Raw genomic sequence first — 10869 nt, 5'->3', positions numbered from 1 at the left:
AGTGTAACAGCAGCTAGGGGGCTGCTGGCAATAGGGACCAAAGAAAAGAGCAGCCTTGATAAGCAGGAGCTGCTTGCTTTTATTTAGTACAGGCATAAAGCCAAAAGCCTGGAGCAAACATAGCCTGTGGGTAATTAACATTTATTGTTCTTCTTTTAGGGAGTGGGTCACATGTGCGGATGATCAAAAGTCGGTTTCTGGTCAAACTGAGTAAACAAGCCTATTTAGATCAATTCCCCTACACTCCCTTGTACCTACTTCTCGCCTTCTGCCTCAGGGTAAGAGAACAGCTGCCTTTATCTTATTCTCCCCGAAGCTTTGCAGAGCCTTCTGACCTTTCAGAAGGTTTGGGCCCTTTCCCTATAATTTCTCCCACCACTTCAACTGATCTCCTACAGTGTTGAGCCTGCAGGTGCACAGAAGTCAAGAACTGAGGTTTGGGAACCTCCACCTAGATTTCCGAAGATGTATGGAAATGCCTGGATGCCCAGGCAAAAGTTTGCTATAAGGGTGGGACCCTCTTGGAGAACTTCTGCTGGAGCAGTGCCGAAGGGAAATGTGGGATTGGAGCCCCCACACATAGTCCCTACTAGGGCACTGCCTAGTGGAGCTGTGAGAAGAGGGCCACTGTCCTACAGACCCCAGAATGGTAGATCCACCAACAGCTTGCACTGTTGTGTGCCTGGAAAAGCTGCAGACACTCAGCGTCAGCCCATGAAAGCAGCCAGGAGGGAGGCTGTACCCTACAAAGCCACATGGACGGAGCTGCCCAAGACCATGGGAACCCACCTCTTGCATCAGGGTGACCTGGATGTGAGACCTGGAGTTAAAGGAGATCATTTTGGAGTTTTAAAATTTGACTGCCCGGCTGGATTTTGGACTTGCATGGGCCCTGTAACCCCTTTCTTTTGGTCAGTTTCTCCCATTGGAACAACTGTATTTACCAAATACCTGTACCTCCATTGTATCTAGTAAGTAACTAACTTGCTTTTGATTTTATAGGCTGGTAGGCAAAAGGGACTTGCCTTGTCTCAGACGATACTTTGTACTGTGGACTTTTGGATTAATGCTGAAATGAATTAAGACTTTGGGGGACTGTTTGGAAGGCATGATTTGTTTTGAAATTCAAGGACGTGAGATTTGGAGGTGGCAGGGGTAGAATAATAAGATTTGGCTGTGTCCCCACTGAAATCTCAACTTTAATTTTATCTCCCAGAATTTCCATGTGTTGTGGGAGGGAGCAAAGGGAAGGTAATTGAATCATGGGGGATGGCCTTTTCCATGCTACTTTCACGGTAGTTAATAAGTCTCACGAGATGTGATGGATTTATCAGGGATTTCAGCTTTTGCTTCTTCCCCATTATCTCTTACTGCCACCATGTAAGAAGTGCCTTTTTCCTCCTGCCATGATTCTGAGGCCTCCCCAGTCATGTGGAACTGTAAGTCCAATTAAACCTCTTTTTCTTCCCAGTCTCAGGTATTTCTTTATTGGCAGCATGAAAACAAACTAATACACCAGGCATAAGAATGACATAATGGACTTTGGGGACTCAGGGGGAAAGGGTGGGAAGGGGGTGAGGGATAAAAGAGTACAAAAGGGTTCAGTGTATACTGCTTGCAAGATGAGTACACCAAAATCTCACAAATCACCACTAAAAAACTCATGTAACCAAATACCACTGGTTTTCCAAAAACCTATGGAAATAAAAAAAACTAAAAAAATCCTTTGTTGTGTTTCTAATTTCTAATATGTAACATAGTTTTGTGCCCCGCAATGATTACAGTTAATAATCAGCACAGAGAAACTCTTAAAGGACATATTTTGCCTCTAGATCAAGCCTAATGCCATTCTGTAGGCAACTGGGAGTTTTTGTATCTGTTCCTTAAACAACATATTTCTTACCTTCCCGTGAAGTCATTATATAGCTATTGACACCCTAGAAATTAGAGCTGGGAAAGTCTTAGAGCTATTAAATGAGAGTGACCTGCTTTATATGAGCACATATTCACCATCCCTCTCTAGCCTTTGAATAACTCACCCTTTGTCTCACACCTCCTTGTAAGTGTCTATTCCCTTTCTTTCTCTCCTTTTCTGTGGTCCTCTCTGCTTCTCGAAGCTAAACCTGGTCAGGCTGTGAACTGAAGAGGTACCAAGATTTCCCCTGTGCAGCTTTCTACTGTACTCTTCCTAGAAGTGTGCATCAGTTACTGCCATATTTAGTAACTGAAGTAAATGAAACACTTCAACAAACTTGAGGGAAGTCACTAAGAAGTCAGTTTCCTCATCTTTATTTCAGGTGATAACAATGGCTACTCCTTATGGAGGACTATCAAGATCTGATGGGGCTGGGAGCAGTGGCTCATGCCTGTAATCCCAGGACTTTTGGAGGCCAACACAGGAGGATTGCTTGAGTCCAGGAGTTCAGGACCAGCCTGAGCAAAATAGCAAGATGCTGTCTCTGCAAAAATAAATAAATAAAATGATTTTTTAAAGATCTAATATAGTAATAACACACAGTGAAGGGCTTTGACAATGATATTGTGCTATGCAGATTCTTAGTGTGGTTATAAATCAGGTAGACAGAGACAAAGTTGATGAAACAGGAAGGAAAAACTCTTCATACGTCAGACTGGTCTTCCTGGATAAGGTAGCCACACGCTATCTCAGTGGAGTCACAGGTGCTTCTGAAAACTGGAAACAGGAGTCTTGCAACCAAATCTGGGAAAGACATGAGCCGAAATCAGCCCGATCACTGCTAAATATGAAAATTTACCACAATATTTTGTTAGTGTAAGTTCTAAGCCTAAGACAAATTAAGTTGTTGAATTTATTGAGATCATTGTTTTAAAGGCAGAGTGAAACAGGTTTCTGGCCCCTTTTTTGTTTTCAGATCATTTAAATTGAAAGAAGGGGGACCACATTACTAAATCAAACCTGGCCCGTGGGCTGGCGTCTAATTCTCTGTCCCTCCCTTTGTCACACTCAGATGACACCGTCCCTCTGTAGGGTTTGTCTCTGACATGTTGGAAATGGTGTCCAAGTTCTCAGGATGTGCTGGTTATGGGATGCCTATACTGTTTTTCCTTTCCCAGTCCCACTGTGGAATTTCTTCCACTTGACCATTTGGGAGTGGCAGCCTGTGTTATCTCAGAGTTTTCCAAGTGGTGACCCCAAAGGACTCCAGAGCAGGGGCGGGCTTGGGGTAGGGAGAATAGACGACACTGGTCTAGAAAGGGGAGATGTTGCAGGGATTCATGAGGCCATTAAATTAGCAACACATTGCCAGGCACAGTGGCTATAATCTCAGTGCTTTGGGAGGCCAAAGCGGGAGGATCACCTGAGTCCAGGAGTTCGAGACAAATCTGGACAACAAAACGAGACCCTGTCTCTACAGAAAAAAAAAAAAAAAAAAACTTAAAACTTAGCTGGGTGTGGTGGAATGTGCCTGCAGTCCTAACTACTTGGGTGGCTGAGGTGGGAGAATCACTGGAGCCCAGGAATTCAAGACTGCAGTGAGCTATAATTGTACCACTGCATGCTGGCCTAGGTGACAGAGTGAGACCCTGTCTCTAAAAAATATTTTATGTATGTATTTATTTATTTAGAGATGGAGTCTTTCCAGGCTGGAGTGCAGCAGTGCGATCTCAGCTGATGGCAATCTCTGCCTCCCAGGTTTAAGTGATTCTCATGACTCAGCCTCCCGAGTGGGTGGGTCACAGGGGCTCACCACCACCACCAGCAAATTTTTGTATTTTTATTAAAGAGAAGGTTTTGCCATGTTGGCCAGGCCGGTCTCAAACTCCTGGCCTCCAGTGATCTCCCCGCCTCAGCCTCCCAAAGTGCAGGGATTACAGACACGAGCCACCGTACCAGGCCTAAAAATTATTTTAAAAGAAAAAATGGCAATTAGTAACATTTATTGTAAGCAAATGTACAATTCATTTTCAAATGACCGTAGATAGTATTGTGGTAAATAAAATGCAATTGTATTTAAAGGCATTACCAAGTTCCTATGTGCTATTGTGGTATTTTTTTAAAGTTTATTTTTACTTTTTAGATAGAGTCTCGCTTTGCTGCCCAGGCTGGAGTGCAGTGGCACCATCTCAGCTCACTGCAACCTCTGTCTCCTGGGTTCAAGCGATTCTCCTGCCTCAGCCTCCCAAGTAGCTGGGAATACAGGTGCCTGCCACCAGGCCAGGCTAATTTTTGTAGTTTTAGTAGAGACGGGGTTTCACCCTGTTCACCAGGCTGGTTTCTAACTCCTGACTTCAGGTGATCCACCTGCCTCGGCTTCCCAAAGTGTCGGGATTACAGGCATGAGCCACCGCGCCCAGCCGTGTGGCACTTTTTGATAACATAGGTTATGTTTTGATAACATAACATAGGTTAGGTGAATACATTTTTTTGAATCAATGATCTGTTTTGGAGTCTGGCCCACCAGTCACTAGCTGTCTGGCCTTGAGTGATCTTTTATTTTCTCCTCTCCATAATGTGAATAACAACAGTACCTGTCTCCTAAGCATGATTCAAGGATTATATGAGATTATCCACGCAAATGGCAAGGAGTAATAGCTCAAGTGGTAGCTGCTGTCACTCTCACCATCACATTGTTCCTCAGTCACAGTTTGTGACTGAGTGCTGCGACGAGCAGGTCTGCACAGACTGTAGATGTTGTAAAAGGATCCTCATCCTTGGAAAGATTGGCAGCCCCTGGTCTGGATGAAGCCTAAGGTGAAACCTTGAATGCTCCCCCCACAAAACCTCTTTGTTGACCTTATCCGTAGCTTTCTTCCAGCCCAGGCATTTACATGATAGATTCTCTCCCTTCTGGGAACAGCGCTCTGTTTCTCGGAGAATAGTTACTCCTCCTCTAAACCCAACTGCATGTTTCAGAGGCCTGGGCTGTTCATCATAGAATCCTGCTCCTTGGCCATGGTTGGCAAGTCCAATGGCAGAAATGGAACTCAAGACCAACGTATCGTATCTCTCCCTGGGATTGTTCGCACTTCTGTTTGGCTTGGAATTGGAGACACCCGTGTTTCCCACGAAGTAGAGAAAATTAGCCTGAGAAAACAAAGCACAAATGCAAAGAAAAGCTGAGGTGATACAAAACCAAGCATGACGGTGACATTCAGGTTCCTTAATCTACGAGACTGGGTGGTTGTATTAATCACGTGCTTTAATTTTTTCAACTCATGCTGTTTTGATACCTTTGGGAGCCTTATAAATTCAGGGAGAGACAGACCCTCCCTGGATTAGCTAATGCCTAACGATAATACAGCATACTTGGGATCACAATTGCCACATGTAAGCCAACCATTCCCTTTATCTAACCCTCACACACCAAGCCAGTGTTTACCCTTACCCTAAATCTACCCAGAGACAGGACCAGACAGCCAGACCATGGGCCCCAGAGCCTGCTAGAATTATTCAAACCAGCACATCCTAGACCGTGTTCTCCATCCAGCCTCGACTTTCCCTTGGAAATGATGATAGAGGCTCTGGCCTAAGTGTTCCCTTGCTCCCGCTTTCACCACCTGACCCAAACCTCGTGTTTCCCCTGCTGAAGCCCTGTGTGCTGTGGCATGCCCCTTCTCTTTGGAAAGATGAGTACAGTCATGCCTGGGCATTTAAGGAGAATTAGTTCCAGGACCCCCATGGATACTAAAATTTGCAGATGCTCAAGTCCCCTCTATAAAATGGCATAGTATTTGCATATAACCTATGCACATCTTCCTGTATACTTTAAGTCTTCTCTAGATGACTTACAATACGTAATACAATATAAGTGCTATGTAAGTCATTGTTACAGTGTATTATTTATTTATATTATTTTTCATTGTTGTATTTTTTATTTTTATTTTTTAAATAGTTTTGATCTGCAGTTGATTGAATCCACAAATGTGAAACCTGCAGAAAAGGGAGTGGGGGGAGGAGGTAACTGTAATAAATTATTTTTCCAATGGCACCAGCACTGTGTCATCATTCAGTCACCTTCATGAGTTAAAATCCAACAGGTACATTTTGGGACAGTTGAGCAGGCGGCAAGGTGACTCAGTGTTCCATAAGGACCGTGCGTCCCGCTGCTCTTGGCTCGTTAACTGACTATGCCAACCAGCAAGCTCTACCTGGGAGGGCACCGCCCACTGGTAGGATGCCTGTGCTTTGGCTGCCACTGCTTTGTGCTACCTCTGCTGTGCCCTTTCACGGTTTTCTAGTCTAAATTGTGGCAAGGGAAGGACCACAGATCTTGCTTTGCACAGGTAGTACCATTGGGAGTGAGAGAAGTCCCCAGTGCACACCTTATTGGACCAAGTGACCAGGCAGATGTGAGGTTAAGCAGGCAATTTAGGCTAATTATCACAGCAAAGTCTTCCTGGAGCGAGGAGGAGCAGGGAGTGGCTGCCCCTAGGATGCTTTGAGGGCAGCGAGACTGATGCCCTGCCTGCCAAGACCGTAGACAGGGCTCACTGCAGAGCGTGCAGGAGCTGGGCATTCAGGCCCAGGCACAACTCCCTTCTTGTAACAAATCTTCTCTTACTCTAGTGGACAAAGTCCTGGACAAGTGAGGTCCTTCTTGAACAGTCCAATATGGGTTGACATTGACTGTTGGACCCCTGAGCATTGGGACCCTGTAAAGATACTGACCCATTTAATCCCAAATTTGGATGGGCCCATCTCTAATGGTTGGTGGCGAGGTGCAGGGTATCTCCCCATGGAAAACCATGACTCCCCAAAACTTTAAATATTGCTATACGGGCAAATCTCTTTGTTGTTTCTGGCCTTGCTGCTATTGTGATTTGTCCCTCAACCTGGTGGGGTGCAATGGATCACATCCCTGGACACAGAAGGTCAAATTCTTCATGAAAGAGGAAAAGAGGAGAAATAATTCCCATCCTGCTCTCCCTGAGATGCCTGGAGATGTTCTTCTGCCTATGAAAGGTTGCCAACCTCCAGGCCAACGTGCCTGGGCACTCCTGACACCATGATTTCTCAATAGAAGAGCCTCTTCTTAAAACTCAATTGCCCCAAAATGAGAACTCTGCCATTATTGCCCTCCTGAGTGTAGCTCCCATCCTCTCTGAGGTTACTTGGGACATTCTAGAAAGGGAGACCTTTGCCCACAGCAGAGGCCATCAGGACCACCAGGAGCTTGTCAGGTAAGCACTCTTTGTCAAAACAGAAACAAAAACTGGTACTGAAAGGAGACCAAAAAAAAACAAGAAAGAAAGAAAGAAAGAAAGAAAGAAAGAAAGAAAGAAAGAAAGAAAGAAAGAAAGAAAGAAAGAAAGAAAGAAAGAAAGAAAGAAAAAGAAAGAAAGAAAGAGAAAGAGAGAGAGAGAAAGAAAGAAAAGAGTTTAGCCATCTAGAAATACAATCTATTATAAAGATTTAGTTTAAAAGGAAGGAAAAGAAGTGGGAAAGGTACTGATTATGCTTTGCATGGGGGCTGTCACAGGGACCCTGGGTCCTTCCCCTCCTGCTCCCCAACTTTTCTCAAAATTACTCATTCTATCCAATCAACAACTGACAAGTATTTCACTCTTACTAATGTGACTAATGTTCTACTTGATGCCTCTTTCAACAGCCTGTCATGTGTAGTTTGCCCCCGACTACAAACAGACGCATAGACCTTCCAGGTTATCCATGGGGTACCTCAACAGAATCATTGCAAGACAAGATCTTAGCGGCTGCCACCTTTCTCCAGGAGCACAAGTGTGACATTACCTTGATGACAACCTCCTCCAAAGGGATTCACTGATGCTCATTAGGGACATAAAAATCCACGTTTTAGTGCCTTTGTTGTTTGTTTTGATGGTAACATATTTTTCATTTACACATTTTACTTCCAAAGTTAAATCAAAAGTCACTACCATTAGTGCCTTCAGAGAATCTTTCACTGTAGAGGGTTTGCCAACCTTTTCTCTTGCCTCCTGGTGCCCCTGGACCACTTACGAAGGCCATAAGTTGGCCATGGTCTTCTGATGCAAGATATTGCTCCTCTCTGTTTCATGCTGTGCATTATTAAATAACAAAGAGCTGGATGCCTGCTGAACACTCCTGAAAATAGGAGCCTTCACAGACCTGAGCCCATGACCCTCTATACTTATTATGTTTTGGGTCATAGATACAGTACCCACAAGCTCACACAGCTACTGAGGGCATCTTAGACAGGATGGAGCCAATACTGGGTCCTTGGGCATATTCTATCTGTATAGGGGTGTGACTTTGTTCATTCTCCATCCCCTGGCAGGTGTCATTATGTTACAGGAGATCATAGGTCCCCGAAAACTGGTGTAGTTGAGATACACAATGGCCTCCTCAAACAAATTCTTTTAAAATTTTGGGCCATCAAATAAACACCTAAATGAGTTTCTTTTTTGCCCAGGACTTAAGGTGTCTTTATAAAAATTCCATCTTGCCTCCATCACATAAGGGGAGGAGGCCCAATATAGGGCCCAACCTCTACAGGGATCAATTACCATAAATTGTGCCAAGGACTAGGCAGATATGCGACTAATTTCTTCTATCAAAATTGAGACTACCTAGTGTCATCCTGCACACCATTCTGTTGACTTTTGATTTTATTACTCTTGGTCTTTGCATCCCCCCAAAAAAAAAACTCATGTAGAGGCATGGTCCCCAGTGTAATGGTGTTGAGAGGTGGTGGGACCATTACAGGCATTTGGGTCATGAGGGATCTGTCCTCATTAGGAGATTAATGTTGTCTTGTGGGAATAAGTTCTCACTCTCATGAGGCTAGATTAGTTAACACAAGAGTGGGTTGTTATAAGGCTAGGTCCCATTTGTGTTTGGTCTCCTTTGCACCTTTGCCTGTTCACTGCTCTCACAGGCATTCTCACCATGTGATGGTATCCAGCATGTTATGATGCAGCATGAAGCCCTTCCCAGATGCAGCTGCCTGATCTTGAACTTCCCAGCCTCCAGAACTGTGAGCTCAATAAACTCCTTTTCTTTATAATTACTTGGTCTCAAGTATTCAGTTATAGCAAGAGAAAATGTACTAAGAAGTCAGTCTGGGTTCTTTCATTAATTTATGATCCAATGGCTCACACCCTCCTAATAAGCCATTGCTTTAACCAAACATGGCCAATGGTAAGACTCACATCAACTCCAGTGGGTACTTAGTTGGAAAGGATATGGCCTTTCCAAGTGGACACGGCCCTTACTCAGAAGTTCATCCAAAAATAACATCACCCCAGACAACATCACCTCTTAATTTGAAGCCAAAACATCGGAGTGATGAGGTATCACCACTACAGCAATCATCAGAGAGTGAGCCATAGACTCACCTGGTCAGGTATAGGAACAGGAGCCAAACCATGTTCATCTTATCTTCCCTTGTGGGCCTAGTACTTCACTTTGCTGAAAGTAGTTACTGAATAATGACTGAAGAGATAACATCCCATTTCGCCCATTGTTCAACTGTCTTTGCATAATTGCAGGCTCTTGAGAAATTCTTCTCTGCCTCTGGTAGGCTGTATGTCCCAACTCAAAGCACTACAGTTTTCCCTCCAACATAGTCATTAACCTCTGTATTGTCATAACTGATGTCCTTGACCTTTCCCCTATTGTCTGCTAACTCCTCAAGGGTAAGGACCATTTTTCTTGGCTGTACTTCCAGCTAATCATTAACACTGAGGGCCTGGACACAGAAGGTACTTCATGTGTGCTTTTAGGTCAAATGCAAAAATGACTGAGTGGTAGTAGAAATGGCGTCTCATTAGGATCCAGCCCTGCAGAGTCTCATTCCTCTGCTCATTCCTGTCTTCTCCTAGGCAGCATGCCACACGTGTGGGTCCTTTTGCTCTTTGTGCAAGGGCATTCAGCACAGAAGGGTATCCTGTGCTGAATACCCTTACAGGTCTTTTCAGAGGTGCTTTTCTGGTTTGGTTTTTCTAAATATTGTCACCTCTTCATGTGAAGAAAGGAATGTGGTCATAAGCCAATGTGCCTCATGACTGTCAGCCTTAACACCAAGAAAAGGCAGCTTACCTTCTCCCTTTTTCAGCTTTCCAAGGGAGCAACTGGTGATCTTTGCAGCACACATGGGCTAGAGGCAGAAAATCCAAAAGGGAGACTCTCTAGGCCCTTCTTTTTCTCCAAGATAGGAAGCGAGGTGGCATATGGAAATGTGCACTTGTGTGGGGTTATGTGATATGTGTGCATGTGTGTGGGAATGCATGTGTATATGTGAGTGCTTTCTTAAGTGCACGTATGTGGGGGTACCTTGAAAAATTTTATCCAAAAGACACAGACCTCCTTAAAGGGTGTTTGACTGTTTAAGAATGATTTACGGAAGACCCAAAAAGCAAAGAAGTGATCAAAAACCTTGATTTGTAGGGACAATTGATTATAGAAGAGCTAAAAAAAAAATTACAAAAAGAAAACACTGTATAAGGCTTTGAAACAGCCCTATTACTTGAGGAAAAATACCTGTTATTAAGTGGCTTCATTCAAATGGCTATTTTAGCACTCTTGACTTACTACAAATAGTAGTTTCATATGATTTAATCTAACATAAAAATTGAGTTAGGTTTCAAATGCATTGAGAATCAGAACCAACAATTAAACATCGTTTCTAAAAACATGTTAATATGATTCCACTACTGGGGATATACCCAAATGAAAGTAAATCATTCTAAAAAACAAGCAAACAAACAAACAAAACAAACAAACAAAAAAAACCCACACACACTCATATGTTCATTGTGGTACTAGTCACAATAGCAAAAACATGGAATCAACCTGGATGCCCATCAATGGTGAATTGAAAAAAGAAAATGTGGTACATATACATCATGGGATACTATCTATGCAGTCCTGAAAAATAATGAATCGTGTCC

The sequence above is a fragment of the Macaca mulatta genome, chromosome 5, assembly GCF_049350105.2.
Source record: "Macaca mulatta isolate MMU2019108-1 chromosome 5, T2T-MMU8v2.0, whole genome shotgun sequence".
Lineage (NCBI taxonomy): Eukaryota > Metazoa > Chordata > Mammalia > Primates > Cercopithecidae > Macaca > Macaca mulatta.
The sequence above is the reverse complement of the archived record's forward strand: the minus strand, read 5'-3'. Positions refer to the sequence as shown.